This window comes from Meles meles, chromosome 15, assembly GCF_922984935.1.
Source record: "Meles meles chromosome 15, mMelMel3.1 paternal haplotype, whole genome shotgun sequence".
Classification (NCBI taxonomy): Eukaryota; Metazoa; Chordata; class Mammalia; order Carnivora; family Mustelidae; genus Meles; species Meles meles.
In genome coordinates, this window is record NC_060080.1 from 70,689,987 (window position 1) to 70,706,572 (window position 16,586).

Below are 16,586 nucleotides of genomic sequence, written 5' to 3' on the forward strand. Positions count from 1 at the left end.
TTCCTCATCTCTTATTATAGTCTTTGGCTTAAAATCTAATTGATCTGATATAAGAATTGCCACCCCAGCTTTCTTCTGATGCCCATTAGCATGGTAAATTGTTTTCCACCCCCTCACTTTAAATCTGGAGGTGTCTTCGCGTCTAAAATGAGTTTCTTGTAGGCAACATACTGATGGGTTTTGTTTTTTTATCCATTCTGATACCCTGTGTCTTTTGATTGGGGCATTTAGCCCATTAACATTCAGGGTAACTATTGAGAGATATGAATTTAGTGCCATTAGTAGCCTGTAAGGTGACTGTTACTGTATATTGTCTCTGTACCTTTCTGATCTACTCCTTTTAGGCTCTCTCTTTGCTTAGAGGACCCCTTTCAATATTTCCTGTAGAGCTGGTTTGGTGTTTGCAAATTCTTTCAGTTTTTGTTTGTCCTGGAAGCTTTTGATCTCTCCTTCTATTTTCAATGATAGCCTAGCTGGATAGAGTATTCTTGGCTGCATGTTTTTCTCGTTGAGTGCTCTGAATATATCATGCCAGCTCTTCCTGGCCTGCCAGGTCTCTGTGGATAAGTCTGCCGCCAATCTAATATTTTTACCATTGTATGTTACAGACTTCTTTTCTCGGGTTGCTTTCAGGATTTTCTCTTTGTCACTAAGACTTGTCAATTTTACTATTAGGTGACGGGGTGTGGACCTATTCTTGTTGACTTTGAGGGGGGTTCTCTGCATCTCCTGGATTTTGATGCTTGTTCCCTTTGCCATATTAGGGAAATTCTCTCCAATGATTCTCTCCAATAGACCTTCTACTCCCCTCTCTGTTTCTTCTTCTTCTGGAATCCCAATTATTCTAATGTTGTTTCGTCTTATGGTGTCACTTATCTCTCGAATTCTCCCCTCATGGTCCAGTAGCTGTTTGTCCCTCTTTTGCTCGGCTTCCTTATTCTCTGTCATTTGGTCTTCTATATCACTAATTCTTTCTTCTGCCTCATTTATCCTAGCAGTGAGAGCCTCCATTTTTGATTGCACCTCATTAATAGCTTTTTTGATTTCAACTTGGTTAGATTTTAGTTCTTTAATTTCTCCAGAAAGGGCTTTAATATCTCCAGAGAGGGTTTCTCTAATATCTTCCATGCCTTTTTCGAGCCCGGCTAGAATGTTCAGAATCGTCATTCTGAACTCTTGATCTGACATAGTACCAATGTCTGTGTTGATTAGGTCCCTAGCCTTCGGTACTGTCTCTTGTTCTTTTGTTTGTGGTGATTTTTTCCGCCTTGTCATTTTGTCCAGATAAGAGGATATGAAGGAGCAAATAAACTACTAATAGGGTGGCAAAGTCCCTGGAAAAATGCGCTGTAACCAAATCAGAAGAGACCCCAAATTGTGGGGGGGAGAAAGGGGATAAAAAACAGGTTCTGAAAAAAAAGAAAAAAAAAAAAAAAGAAAAAATTTAAAAAATAAAACAAATAAAAAAATATAAAAAAGAAAGAAAAAATATATATATTTAGATGAACTAGTCAAAAAAGGGTAAAAGTTTTAAAAAAATTTAGCAGAAGAAGAAAAAAGAAAAAAGAAAAAAAAATTGAAAAAAGAAAAAAAAAATTGAAAAAAGAAAAAAAAAATTGAAGTAGCCGCAAGACTAAAGAATCATGGGGAGAAAGCCATGAGTTCCGTGCTTTGCTTTCTCCTCCTCTGGAATTGCTCTGCTGTCTTAGGAATTGAATCTGCTTTCTCCTTGATAGATGAACTTCGTCCTGGCTGGATATTTTGTTGATCTTCTGGGGGAGGGGCCTGTTGTAGTGATTCTCAAGTGTCTTTGCCCGAGGCGGGATTGCACCGCCCTTACCGGCGGCTGGACTAAGTAATCGGCTCGGGTTCGCTTTTGGGAGCTTCTGTTCCCTGAACCCTTTCCGTAGAGTTCCGGAGGACGGGAATGAAAATGGCGGCCTCCCAGTCTCCGGCCCAGAGGAGCCGAGAGCCTGGGGCCCCACTCCTCAGTGCGCCCCCAGAGGACAGCACCCAATCACTCCCGTATCCCCAGCCTCTAGCTGCGCTCCGAGCTCACCCAGCCCGCGACCAGTTCAAGGTAACCCCGAGCTGAGAGTTCAGTCCTCAGCTCTGTCTTTGCAGCCGGTTTCTCCGTTCTAATACCTGCAAGCTCTCCGACACTCTGACACCCCCGATCCTTCTGTGACCTTGCGGGGCCTGGGGCCACGCTGGCCCCGCGTGGGCTTCACCCCGGTTTAGCCCCTGGAGCAATGTCCCTCAGTGGAACAGACTTTTAAAAGTCCTGATTTTGTGCTCCGTTCCTCCGCCGCTTGCCGGGAGCCGGCCCCTCCCCCTGTGGTCTATCTTCCCGTCGTTTTAGATTCACTTCTCCGCCAGTCCTACCTTTCAGAAAGTTGTTGATTTTCTGTTTCTAGAGTTGCTGTTCTTCTTCTCTTCGCTCTCCCGTTGGATTTGTAGGTGTTTGCAATGTTTAGATAAGCTATCGAGCTGATCTCCTGTTACCTGATGTAGTCTCAGGCTGCTACTTCTCCGGCATCTTGACTCCCACTCCCCGGTTTTGTTTTTTATTTAGCCCCCTAACATGATGGACTACACAAACTGATTCTCAAATGCTGAATAAGCCCTATATACCTGACATAAATCACACTTGGTTGTAGCCTATAATTCCATTCATATATTGTTGGATTTGATTTTCTAATATTCTTTGAAAATATTTTTTTTTAAGATTTTATTTATTTGACAGAGATCACAAGTAGGCAGAGAGGCAGGCAGAGATAGAGGGAAGCAGGCTCCCTGCTGGGCAGAGAGCCCGATGCGGGACTCGATCCCAGGACCCTGAGATCATGACCTGAGGCAAAGGCAGCGGCTTAACCCACTGAGCCACCCAGGCGCACTAAATAAATAAAACCTTTAAAAAAAAAAAAAGTGTTGGGGTCAACATAGAAGATGAAATCAGCCATAATACCCAGCTTGCTATAATGTAACACAGAGGCCGCTGGAGGAGATGCAAGGCTTCAGAGGAGGGTGTAGGCCTTTGCAAAGCTGAGGCCTGCCTGACCACTCTGCCACTGGAATGCCATGGGGGAGTTGCTTTCCCAAAGCTTTCTGAGGCCCAAACAGCCACCCTGTGATCTAAGAGATGTATGCATTGCCCCTTAGGCTATATTTAGCAGAACTCAGAGAACATGCAAATTAGCATACTATATCTTTTCCTTAAACAGATCCTCCTAGTTTCAGTAAGACCCTTCGTCCCACATTATGTGCTTGAGAAACAGTGATAAGGATTTGTGATTGTCCTGCAGGACCAATAAAAGCAGGAACAAAGAAGAGCAAAGGGTCTTCATCTGTGAGTGTTGACCCCCTTGCATCTCCTCTCTTTCACAGCAAAGTTTTGAGTAATCTTTCATCCATTGGTATAGAGATTGATGGTCATTTCTGGCAAAAAAGCTGATTCTTTGCAAAAATGAATAAAATCAGTAAATCTCTAGCCAAGCTAGGAGAATAAAGGAGAATGCAAATTATTAATATCATAAATGAAAGAGGGAATATCACTACAGATCCAATTGACATAAAAATGATAAAACAAGGGGCTCCTGGGTGGTTCAGTGGGTTAAGCCACTACCTTCGGCTCAGGTCATGATTTCAGGGTCCTGGGATCGAGCCCCACATCGGGCCCTCTGCTCAGCGGGGAACCTGCTTCCTCCCCTCTCTCTGCCTGCCTCTCTGCCTACTTGTGATCTCTTTCTCTCTGTCAAATTAAAAAAAAAAAAAGATAAAACAATATCATGAATAATTCCATGCCCACATATTTTTAAACTAGGCAAAATGACCTGATTCTTTGACAGATACCATCTTTCAAAACTCACATAAGAAGAGATGATTGGATATGTTTGTAGCTATTAGAAAAATTGAAATGATAATTAATTTTCTAAAATAGGTAACACCTGATAAATTCACTAGTGAATTCTACCAAACATTTAAAGAAGAAATGGTATCAATATTCCATAATTCCATAATCTTTCTCAGAGGATAGAGGCATAGCTGACAATTATTAACTTATTTTAAGATATCAGCACTACCCTAATAGCAAAATCAAGCAGAGGCACTACAATAAAGGAAAACTACATAATAAAATATCTTGTGAACACAAATTTAAATATTTTCAGAGGGGCCAGGACATGTCAGTGTCCCAAAGGGGGAGATTTCAATTGGTTCCTACGTTCAGGCTGATCAGAAGTCAGACCCTCAGGCAGCAGCATTTAAACTATGCAAATACACCTGCTTTAGGGGAAGATTGAAAGATGGGCTTTTCTGTCTACCTTCTGCTCTAAGCTCTGGTATGATATCCAGGAAGGACTGTTTTATTCTTTGCTATCATTCCATTGAATCTACGAACTCAAGCCTGGCTGGCCACCAGAGCAAGGCTATTTAGTGATATGTTCTCTTGGCAGCAGACAAAAAAACCAGGGTGCCAGCCTTGCAAACAATTTCCTTTCTTTGAAACTTGGGGTAGGGCAGAGGAAGAACGTAGAGATGGTGCATGCCAACTTCTCCAGTCTCTAGACAGGATTATAGTCACCCCTAGATATGTGCTTAATTAGAAGCTTGCCTCTCAGACCACAACAATGAAGATAAGTTAGTAGGCATTTTGCATATATACTGGCAGCCTAGAGTGAGGTTCAGAGAGAGTGCAAAGATGCCACCCACCAGGCTTTATCCTTGGAGAATTCCTCAGTAGATGTGAGCCTGCTTCTCAGACTGATGCTCCAAGTCAACCATATAGGCCTCTTTCAAAGGAAGGCTGGGGGTATGTTTGTCTGTTGTCTCTGTGAAGTGCCTGGGGTTGACAGCTGAGCAGGAACTATCTTTCCATTTGTTACAACCCTATACGGCTCATGAAAGCAAGTCCCAGTGGTCTTAAAGCCGACAGTCAGGAGGCATCACTGGGTGGCAACCACAAAATCCGAAGTACCACACATAAAAATGGGAGCACAGACATACAAGCCTCTATCCTTGGAGAGTATTTCAGTAGACCCTTAACTGTTAAATTGGTTTCCTGCCCCTCAAGATGATGCTTTAAGATGAGCAAATCCGGTGCTTTCCCATAAAGTCTGGGTGTTTTTCAGTCAGGTTCCTCTGCTGGGGGCTCTGGGCCTAGTTTGTCTGTGTGTAAGCCCTTTAAGAATTGTTTCTCCATGTGTTACAGCCTTGTGGGAGACATGTGTATAAGCTCTGTAGGCTTTCAAACCTAGATATTTTATGTCATTCAGTCTTAAAAGCTGAGGTTACAGATGTGGAATTCTAACCCTTCACGCCTCAAGGAGAAGCTTGGAGTTGCGAGTTTCCTCCACATTGTGGGTTGCTGAGCCAGCAGTAGAATTTATGGTGATATTCTGTCTCAGCCTCTTCTACTCCTTTGTTGTGGGGTTTTGTTTTGGTTTTTTGTTTTGTTTTGTTTTCTTGTTTGCCAGATGTGAAGGAGTTGCACACCTAGTTTTGTTTTCTCTTTTTGTTTTTCAGAGGAAATTGCTCGTTACGTAGATATGGATTTGGTGAATCTGTGAGAGTAGATGAGTTCAGGATATTATATGACTGGGTTAAACAGGAACCCTTACTTAAATGACACTCGAGTAAGGGCCAGTTTAGCCGGAGCGATTTCATCCGGTTAAACAATGATATTGTTGTTTATGCAGTAAAACTTAAACTGACCCTGGTGTCCCCCACCCCTCCCCAGGGAACTTACTTAAAAACAAGTCTGGGAAACCTGTCCCAGGTAACAAAGTCCAAATACAAGGGCGGGTCAGGCCAGGTGGAGACATCCAATCAGTGGGGTTTGCATACTGTATCCCTAGCTACCAAGGAGTGTGGGTCCCGCCTTTTGGGCACCAATTATGACCAAGGTGATAGGCTAGTTCAAATATCTACTAGGGTAAATTGTAATTCAATTGGCCACCCATGTGTAACCTAGCATGACTGTGCAGCTTTCTCTGTGTGTTACAGTCTTATTGGTCACCTGTGTGTGGCCAGGCCCAATATTTTTAAAATATTTTTGAAGATCAGGTTTCTTGTTGCATTGATTTTATTTTTCTCTATTGTTTTCCCAAATTAAAATATAATGGCAAATTAGCAACATTTTCAAATATGTAAGGGCTGAGTACTTTCATCATAGCCTGAACTGAAAAGAAAAAGAAATAAGGATTTAAAGGAGAAGGATTTAAATGAGAAGAGAACAGATTCTATAATTTGTGTTTTTTTAAGAGTAGAAATTTTAAAAATTATTTTAAATGTAAAGAAAGATTACTTAGTAATAAGTTTTTTTTAAAAAAACCTAAAACCTAGAAATACATAACAGATGTTTCATGATACAGGAAATGGAGGAAGATATAAAGATAGTGGTTTGTTATTAGGTGTTTCCATTTGGGGAAAGACCATGAATAAAATACACACTAAGCATTCAATGTTATCAATTTAAATTATAAAATACAAACTCAAGTGCAATTACCAAGCTGTAAACTTTCCAAGCTTCTAGGAAAAAAAAAAAAGTGAATTAAAGAAAACTTTTTAAAAAGTAAAAAAGAAACACAAAGAGAATAAAAGGAAAATCTTAAATAGAAATCTGAAAATTAAAGAAAAGAGAAAAGAGGTGTCTAAGTGGCTCAGAAGAGTGAGCATCCAATTCTTGGTTTCAGTTCAGGTCATGATCTCAGGATCATGAGACTGAGGCCCTGAGTTGGGCTCCACACTCAGGGGAAGGACTGCTTGAGATTCTCTCCCTCTTCCTCTGTACCCCCATTGTCCGAGCATGCAAATGTGTTCTCTTTCTCTCTTCCTATCTCTAAAATAAAGATATCTTAAAGTATGTGTATGTATATAAATTAAATATATATATATTTGATATATAATTAATTATATGTTCTTGAGGAGTTTTTTTTTAAATCTATGTATAAGGGATTCTGTCAATTTTTAATTTTTAACGTGAGTAAATTTCCATTAATTTTTAACATTATTTTTCCTAATTTATATACAGCTTTCTTCCTTTCATAATTCAGTTTCATCTAAAGTTAACAATGCATACTAAATATGATAGTATAAGATTGTAAGCACCTTTTTCATGAATGGAAGTTATATATAAACTATACATTAGCTCCCACATATTGGAAATCCAGGATAAGAAGTGAACTAATGTGATTGAAGAAAGTCAACCCTCTTAAATATTAGCAAAGCTTTAACGATACCTCTATCTTATCCATTCATATCCCAACACTCATGTGTCATAATGCTTTGACAGGTCTCATCTCTGCCTACAAAAATGACTCCAGCATCCCTTGACATTTTATCATCTAGATTTATATAAACAGTCACTTCTTGCAAAAAGAATAGAAGAGAGAAGCAGAGTTTATTTAAGAATTCTTTGGATTTTTTGCTTGATTTGGTGTGTGAGTTGTGGGTGAGATTAGCTGATTTTAGAATACCTGGGGAAACTATAAGGACACTAATGATCTCCAGTCCTTTCATAAGTATGAGAAATATCTATTTCAATAATAATAATCTATTTCACTTAACAATAGGTGGTGATCTAGAAATATATACACAGTTAATTTCTGTACAGTTGACTGCTATGACATATCCAGGATACATGGAAGTCTCTTCATATACATATACATGCACATATCTATATACACACATGCATATAGTGGGCTTTTTATTTCTACTGCAGAAAAACATCTACATTCACTTACCATTTTTTAAACAGAATCCTGGACAGGGTGCCTGGGTGGCTCAGCTGGTTAAGCATCTGCCTTCAGCTCAGGTCATAATTCCAGCATCCTGGGATTAATCCCCACATCAGGCTCCCTGCTCAGTGGGGATCCTGCTTCTTCCCCCTTGCCCCCTCCCCTCCCCCATGCTCACGTGCTCGCTGTCACTCTGCACTCTCTCTCTCAAATAAATAAAATCTTTAAAAAATTTAAAAAAAAATAAAAAATGGGACCTAGACAGGGTGCAACAGTAATTCTCCTTTGTATCTTTAAAGGTCAATAAAACAAAACTTGCCTTTTAATTATATTTTTCTTTAAATATCTCAGAATGGGTCTATATCTTGTTCAAACAATATAATTATTACTTCCCAATGGTCATTTTATTTTTTCCCACAAACACTATTCTGTTCAAATCTGTTAATGTAAAAACCATCCTTTATAAATATTTCTTTACCTTTAAGAAAGTAAATCAGTAATAGAAATACTAAGTGATTACTTTGTGTATGTGTAATTGGAAGCTTGTTGGGCTCTATTACTGTCCCATAAATTATCTACCAAAGCATGGTGGGATTAATTAAAACTATTACATGAATCCCAAGAGTGATTTTTCCCCCCTTTGGTGCTGAATGAATGTAACTACATTAGACACACAAATCATCATACTCTATAAGTTAATCAGTTTTTCTAAGGCAGTATAATAAAACCCAGTTGAGGCCATTACATACCCAAGGGATTTGTAATCCTATCCTGGTTTTAGAAATGTGAAGTCCATAGGCACTTTTTTTTATTATTTGCCCTATAATCTCATTAATCTTATGAACCCAAGAGATCAAGACATCAAAGTTGAACCAAATGTCAAGACTAATTTTGATAAATGTGTGTTTTGGTTCATTGTGATTGGTTGGCTTCATAGTCCTTTTTTTCCAAGATTCATTAAAAGGCTATTTCCTCCTTCTAATTTTTGATAGTTTTTTTATGTAGACCACACTTCACAGTTTGAAGTTCAGGTTAACATGGCATTTATAGAAGTATTCTTTTCATTTTAAATAAGTAGCAATATACATTACACATACCATTTGTTAAAGAGTAAAAGTACCTTGTTCAACCTTCTTTTTCAACCTTGCAAAGAAAAGAAGATACACAGACATTGCTATGCAATCTGTTCCCATGGCTTTTTACAGCATACATTGACACTTAACCTGAGCACAACTCTTTCCCGAAATAAACCTGACCTTTTGTCCAACCTCAGAGCTGCTATTCAAAGGGCTGCTGTGAGGGCATAGAACATGACCCTAAGGGAAAATACTGTATTTTTAATACGAAACTAAAAAATATTTTAATACTGTATTCTAAAGATACCTTGATATTTAGTGCCATTCATAACCCTCACAGCCTAGTCCCTCTAACAATGTATAATTGTTATACATTGTATACAATGTTATACATTGTACATTGTTATACAATGTATAATTGTTATTTTATATTATATTTTATATTGTAAATATATTTTATATTGTAAATTTTTGTAAATATTTTATATTGTAAATTTTATTAAAATCTGTATGTCCCCATAAATCCTTAACTGTAGACATATTGGCATTCTCAGTGATAGAACATCCCCTTCATATCACTCTCCCCTTCAGTCCTCCCTCCTCATTGAAATACCATCCCGCCAACACACCCACACACCCTCCCTACTTGGTCAAGATCTAGAACAGGTTTAACACTTTTTTAAAGTCTATCTCATAACTTCCAGTAATTATGGTTTCTTTCTCTGGTCAAAAGTCACAGGTTTAATGTCAGTTAAACTTTTGCAAAGTCAGAAAAAGTGACTCTGGAAAGCTCTCGTATATATCAGAACACACTTTGAATAAGCAAACGTATGGAATGTAGAAAGGCAGAAATTCTGAGACCTCTGGTAATATATGACCTTTCTCTTGGTTCTGTTAGATTGCCTCAGCTCCAGTGACCAATTTCCCAAGATCATATAACCTGAGTCTTTTTAGATTTCAAATATCATGAGAAAGAATGTTATTGGGCTAATATAGTTCACTCTTGGTGGAAGTGTCATCTAACACCCATTTTAAAAATCGTGACCAGTCCTTCTCAAATTAAGGGGGACTAAATGTCTAAAGAGCAATACAGCTAATCACTATGGAAGTCTCTAGCTTTCGATTTGGTCCTGAACCAGAAGCCTGAGGCAAATAAAATAGGGAAAAAGCTCACAGACCATAAAAAAGTTGAAAAAAACAGTGAATCTCTGACACAATCTAAGTTAATGGAAAGAAATGTAGCTAGAATTGGGGGCTTACATCTCTTCCCAAATTTGTGACTTTTCTTTTGTTGTTGATTAATTTTTTTATTATGGACACTTTCAAATGAACGCAAAACTAGAGTAGCAGATTAAACACCAAGGTGTCCAATAACCAGCTCCTTCAATTATCAGTATATAGCAAACTCTCATTTTATCTTTTACCTTCTATTCTCTCTTCAACCTTATCCTAGACACAATTTGTGACTTTTCTAAGGAAGAGTGAAGGAAAATGCTTGAAAAGGTTAAAGTTGAAATGTCATGATTACCATCATATTTTTCTTAAAATTTGGGTTCTTTAGGTTGTTGGTTTTCAATTTTGGATCCACCAGTTAGCTGTGTAATCATGCACAAGTCCCTTACCTCTCACTGCTATCCCTTCAGTTTCCTGATTTAAAATGGAGATATTAGTGCTGTGAAGTGTGTCAACCTGGCGATTCACAGACCTGTACCCCTGGGGATAAAAATACATTATATGTTTATTAAAAAAAAAAAATTGGAAGGGGAGGCGAACCATAAGAGACTATGGACTCTGGAAAACAACCTGAGGGTTTTGAAGGGTCAAGGGTGGGAGGTTGGGGGAACAGGTGGTGGGTAATGGGGAGGGCACGTTTTGCATGGAGCACTGGGTGTTGTGCAAAAACAATGAATACTGTTACGCTGAAAAAATAAATAAAATGGAAAAAAAATACATGAAGGAAAAAAGAAAAAAAATGGAGATATTATACAGCCTATGTCATAAGCAGTTATTAGGACCAAATAAGACAGTGCACACAAAGTGCTTAGAAAGTGTCTATCACTCAGTGAGTAGCCAAAGGTGTTAATTTTATTATTTCCTCACACTGAATACTTCACATTCTCCTTTCCACACATGTACCTTCCTGCCACCCCCAGAGAAATATAGTCATATCTTCAAACGTTAGATGAGCAGGGAGGTTTTAAAAATACAGTCAGAGTTAAGGAAGTCTTCATGCCTGAACTACCAAGGATGCAGTTTACTATTTATTCAGTTTACCTTGCCTGTTAGCGAACTGCATTTTTATCATTTTGTGCGACCACAGTTGTGTCGTCTACTCATTAGGAATTGTGGCATAATGGATATACTAGAAAGAAAAATGATGCTCTTGGTTTGAGGATAGGTGTTGGATCAACAATTACTTGAAATTTCTTACAAAATTCTCATTCCTTACAACTAGGTTAAAACAACAAAAAAGATAAACAGATGAGAAAAAAAGTAAAATTTAATAAAATTCCTTTTATTGCTTCACTGGAAATAAATGGAGAATTTAGCTAAAAATAATCCCCTGGTGTCATATTTCTCAATCCCTCTTCAGTTAACCAGGTTTTGTGAAAAGTATCCCTCCCTAGAGTGCATTGATCTCCCTGAACACAGCTCTATTCACCTTTATGGTAGTCTCTGCATTCTTTTGAAATAGAGGTAGGATTCAGATTCTGTAAAAAAAACAAAGAGGAGCTTTTTGGTCATTTTTGCTTGAGCCACATTTATCTGGGAAAAATTAACAAAATATTTAAATTCTAAAAAATCAATGTTATATAAAGGGTAGTGATGTTTCAATCAATGTTGATTTGTCTGTACATATTTGAGGATATTGTTGTCTTATATTGAAGAGAGAATCAATACAAGGATATATGGAAAATCTGCATACTGTAATAAATGTACACAAAGGTAAATAATTGTCTTGTTCTTGTATTTTCAGAAGTTCATCTTTTATTTTGGATAAGCTAAAGTAGAGAGGAGAATTTTGCTTTGAGGTTATTTTCTTGCCTAATACCAGAATGATGTATTGGGTGTTGAGCATATTTTATAAACAGGAAAAGACAAACTTATATTTGAAACAAAATGGAGCCCAGAAATTGACCTATGGGAAATTATGTATGGGAAATTAATGAATGACAAAATACTATTTCAATTAACTGGAAAAAGTTGAATTATTTAACAAGTTGGGAGGGTGCATCTGGTTACAAACTTGAAGAAAAAAAAATATATATATAAGTTTTAGAGTCAGTCCCCCATAGATAATTTGAAAATGAAGTAAACATTTAAATTTAAAGATTAAAACTATGATAAGTATTAGCAAAAACTGAATGCATAATATGACTACATTTAAAATTTAAAAACAGGGGGCGCCTGGGTGGCTCAGTGGTTTAAGCCTCTGCCTTCAGCTCGGGTCATGGTCTCAGGGTCCTGGGATCGAGTCCCACATCAGTGGACTCATGCTCATTGGGGAGCCTGTTTCTCCCTCTCTCTCTGCCTGCTTCTCTGCCTACTTGTGACCTCTCTCTCTGTCAAATAAATGAAGAAAATATTAAAAAAATTTTAAAAACAAAATTATACACTAGCCACAAGTACATATTTGAACTATAAAAGATATAAAATGGAACATTTACATTAAAATAACTAAAATTACTAACATGCATATAATATAAAATGTATTCAATGTTACTGATAATAAAGCATAAAATATAAAATAATGATGATATATTTTCTCCCATCTATATCTAGCCTTGAGAATAATGTGGGGGAAATATCCACTATAGGAGGCTGGCAGTTAGAATATGTATACATGTTTAACAACTTTAAGAAATCTGACAGTATGTGACAAGATAGAAAGTGGCTGTTATTTGACCCAGAAGTAAAGCTTATTTACACTTATTTATTCTGTAAAATAAAAACACCAGTATATAAAGATGTAAGATGCACATACTACAATTGCAACATTTTACTGAAACTGTACTATGCACCAATAGCTGTCTATCAGTAATCATATTTTCCCATTTTTTCCCAAAATCCCTAGAGGAAATTGCTTTAAAAACATAAATTAGTTTCTTGATTTTTCTATTTAAGGACATTTATTGTGGCATTATTTGTTATTATCAAGTATATATATGTATACATGTATAAAGAAAAGATTGAAGCAATCTGATCGTAAATAGAGGAATGGCTAAATATATATGACATACTAAATATGAAATATCTTGTAACTATTAAAAATAATAACATAAATACAGATATTGACCTTGGAAGAAGTCTGTGATAATTTGCTTAGTGAAAAGAGCAAGTATTAAAGTAACAGAAGTGGAGCTTTATTTATAAAATGAAGAACAAAAAGCTTATACATGAGTAAATAAATGATTATGTGCACCTGTTTTTGTCCTTCCAACCTTGTACCCAAATTCTTTCCTCAAGCCCATGTTTAGGCAAGAAAACCCCAGAGTGAGCGACCAATGTTCCCTTTGTCATGAGACAACAGTATGGTAGCATTCTGATGCAACATGAGGAATCTGTAAAGGTTCCCTATGCAAAATCATTAGTCTGCTAAAACAGCACAATGTTGCAATGTCAGATAAAGATACAATTTTATTCTTTATTAGCCATGATTAAAGCAGAGTCTAAGGAGTTCACTCCTGCTCTTCCAAAGAGATCTGCAAAGGAATCCATACATATAATTTTTTCTAATACTTTTGTTGACTTTAGAGGAAGGCATGTTAGAATGCTCTGTATCATTACTTTCTTGTGACCTTTGTTTCTCTTGTGGTCCTGGGAATTTTTAATTTTTATGTAAAGGTAATTCAGCTGATTATAGATAGGGTCATATTCTATACCAAGTGAGACTATCATAAATTCATTAGACCCAATGGAAGAATCTGATAAATGACATATCCAGGTCTTGTGTCTTGATGGTGATATATGCTAAGTGTTAGTTCATTACTGAGATTTTCTACATAGTTCAAACCCTTGAATTTTATAAGTATTTATTACAAGGAAATCAGCAGGAAAAGAAGTTAAGGACTAGCCAGAGCAAATCATTGATTCCATGTCTTCATAGACTAAGGAAATGTCTATAAATACTAGACTACAGAGAATTAGTAGTTTGTGGCAAACACCCAGTGACAAAAAATATCTTATATTTCACTTATGTACCTAAACCATAGGACTGTTTTTTTTTTTTTTCTTTTTTTCCATAGGACTATTTTTCAAACATTCATTAAATGGTACCCTTTTTATTCACCCACCAGCAAGAATATTTATTGATTAAGTGAGAGCATTTATATGTTGTAAAGTCAATAAATGTCATACAGCTTTTTAATAAATATAAGTGTTTAAAAAGATCATAAGTTGAAATTGATGCTTCATCTTTCGAATTCCTAATTTTTTATTTTTTGGTTGCTCAGTTTTATGAAAAATCTTATTCCCATATGTAAAATATTTCATATTTTAAATGTTACAAATTTTAAACAGTTCATCTTCCAATTACCTGACACTTTCAGTCTCATTAAATCCAGAATGTTGAAAGATGAGTAGCATGAGATTTGTAAAACTATTGTTTTAACTCTTTATTATAAATATAACTTTTATAAAAAATGTCCTAAACTTGTAATAATTGCTGAAATTCTGTAATTAAATATTATGACAAAATACATAATTTTGCACTTATAATTACACAATTTGCTGCTATGCTTAATGAGATATATCTGAAATTCACCTAGCATTCAAATTAGGTGATGATGTATTGATGTAGCATGCTTATTTCCATATACTTATGGAACTAGAAATGTCCAGATTCATTTTTTTTTAAAGACTGGTGCAGATCTGTAAACTTCCTAATCAATTGTGTATTGATAAGTAATTAAAATCTCCTTCAAGAGACGATGTATTTCCAGATATAAGCAAACATGATATAAACTAGCAGTCCAAGTTGATGCCTTACTGATTTCCATTGTGTTCACTTCTGGTATATAATATATATGAATCTGCTTTTTGTTTTGCTATCATGTTTTAAAATATAAAGAATACTGTAAAAAATAATTTCAATCTTTTTTTCTTTTTTTTGGCTAAACTCCCACATTCCCTTCAGAGTGCTGTGTGAGATTTATGAATCTCAGTCCATCATCTAAATATTTTTATAAAATATTTTTTATATTTACTAAATATTTTTATAAAATGTTCTTCTATCTGCATCTATTCATAATAATTTATTAGCTCTAACTACTAACTCTCATTCTATAGAGAGAGCATGAAATTTGGGGCACCTGAGTGCCTCAGTTGGTTAAGCATCCAACTCTTGATTTGGGCTCAGGTCATGATCTCACTCAGGGTCCTGGGATCAAGGACCTGTGCTTGTGTATGGATCCTATTTAGGATTCTCTCTCTCTTGCTTGCCCGCTCTCCCTCCTTTCTCCCCCAGCTTGGGTGGTACTCCCTCTCTCTCTAAGAAAAGTCAAAGAAGTAGCAATATGAAATTCAATCCTGGTGTTCTGTTATAGGAGTGAGTTCTTCTATCATAGTTATGAGCGGTAGCTCCAGAAGCGTATGTGGCACAGAAAAGCAGGAACCAGGTCAAATTCAATCTGCTTTGACTGTCACTGACATTTTCTTTGTCCAAGCCCAATTGTCCCTTGGTGTTGCCAGTAGCTTTTCTACTTTCTTACTAAGTAGGAATGTGCTAGGTTTTTGGTAATCTTAACATTATGATTCCGTTGGTCTAGCCTACCCCAGGTGCATTCAGAAACAGTACACCTCTTAGAGTTTGCCATTTACTTGGACCTGGGTACCTTCCATTCTAAATGTTACACACAGACCTTCACTGACTATTCAAGGAAGAATGCATTGTTAGGATTTAGTCTCTATTCCAAATCAATGCCTGCTTTTTCTCCCTTCACTTTTGAATTTCTAACACAATCTCTTGCATTGTTTGAGTTTTTAACAAGATGAAGGAAGAGGCCATCTAAGTGCAACTTTTAATTCTTCCTACAAAAGCATCCAAGGCAACAGAATGTTAAAAGTTAAGAGATAATCAGGAGAAAGAAAAAAGAATTACACTACACAACATTAATACTTAAAATGTCAGTAAATATTCTGGAGCAGCTAGATGGCTCAGTTGTTTGAGCATCTATCTGACTCTTGATTTAATTTCAGGTCATGATCTCAGGGTCATGAGATGGAGCCTCCCATTAGGTTCCATGCTCAGTGGGGAGTCTTCTTGAGAGTCTCTCTCTCCCCCTCCCCCTGCTGTCATGCTCTCTCTCTCTTGCTCCCTCTGTCTACAATAAATAAAATATTTTTTTAATGTCAGTAAGTATTCTGCTATAACTTCATTTCATTCTCCAATTTCTTTCTTCTCAGATGCTTTTAACCTGGTAAATCAAAGCCATGTGTTCTGATGAGAAGAAAGTGACATACTAAATATTTCTGAAAATTCTGCAAGAAGTTTTTTTTTTCTAAAGATATGCAGCTTGTTCTTTAATTTTACCCTTGGTGTCTTTACCCTTGGCTTCCTCCTTAGATGACAGTGAAGGGCACTCTTCTTATCTCCCATATGGGCTTACATTAATTTCTAAATCTTTACCTAAACTCTGGGTTGATAAAGAACAGTAACATAATGGAATAAACATTAGAGAAAAAGTGAAGAACCATGGAGGAAAAATCGAGCAGAAAGGAAGGTGGGAAACAATTAAAAAAAAAAAAAAGAAACAAACTAGAAGTAGTTCTAGAA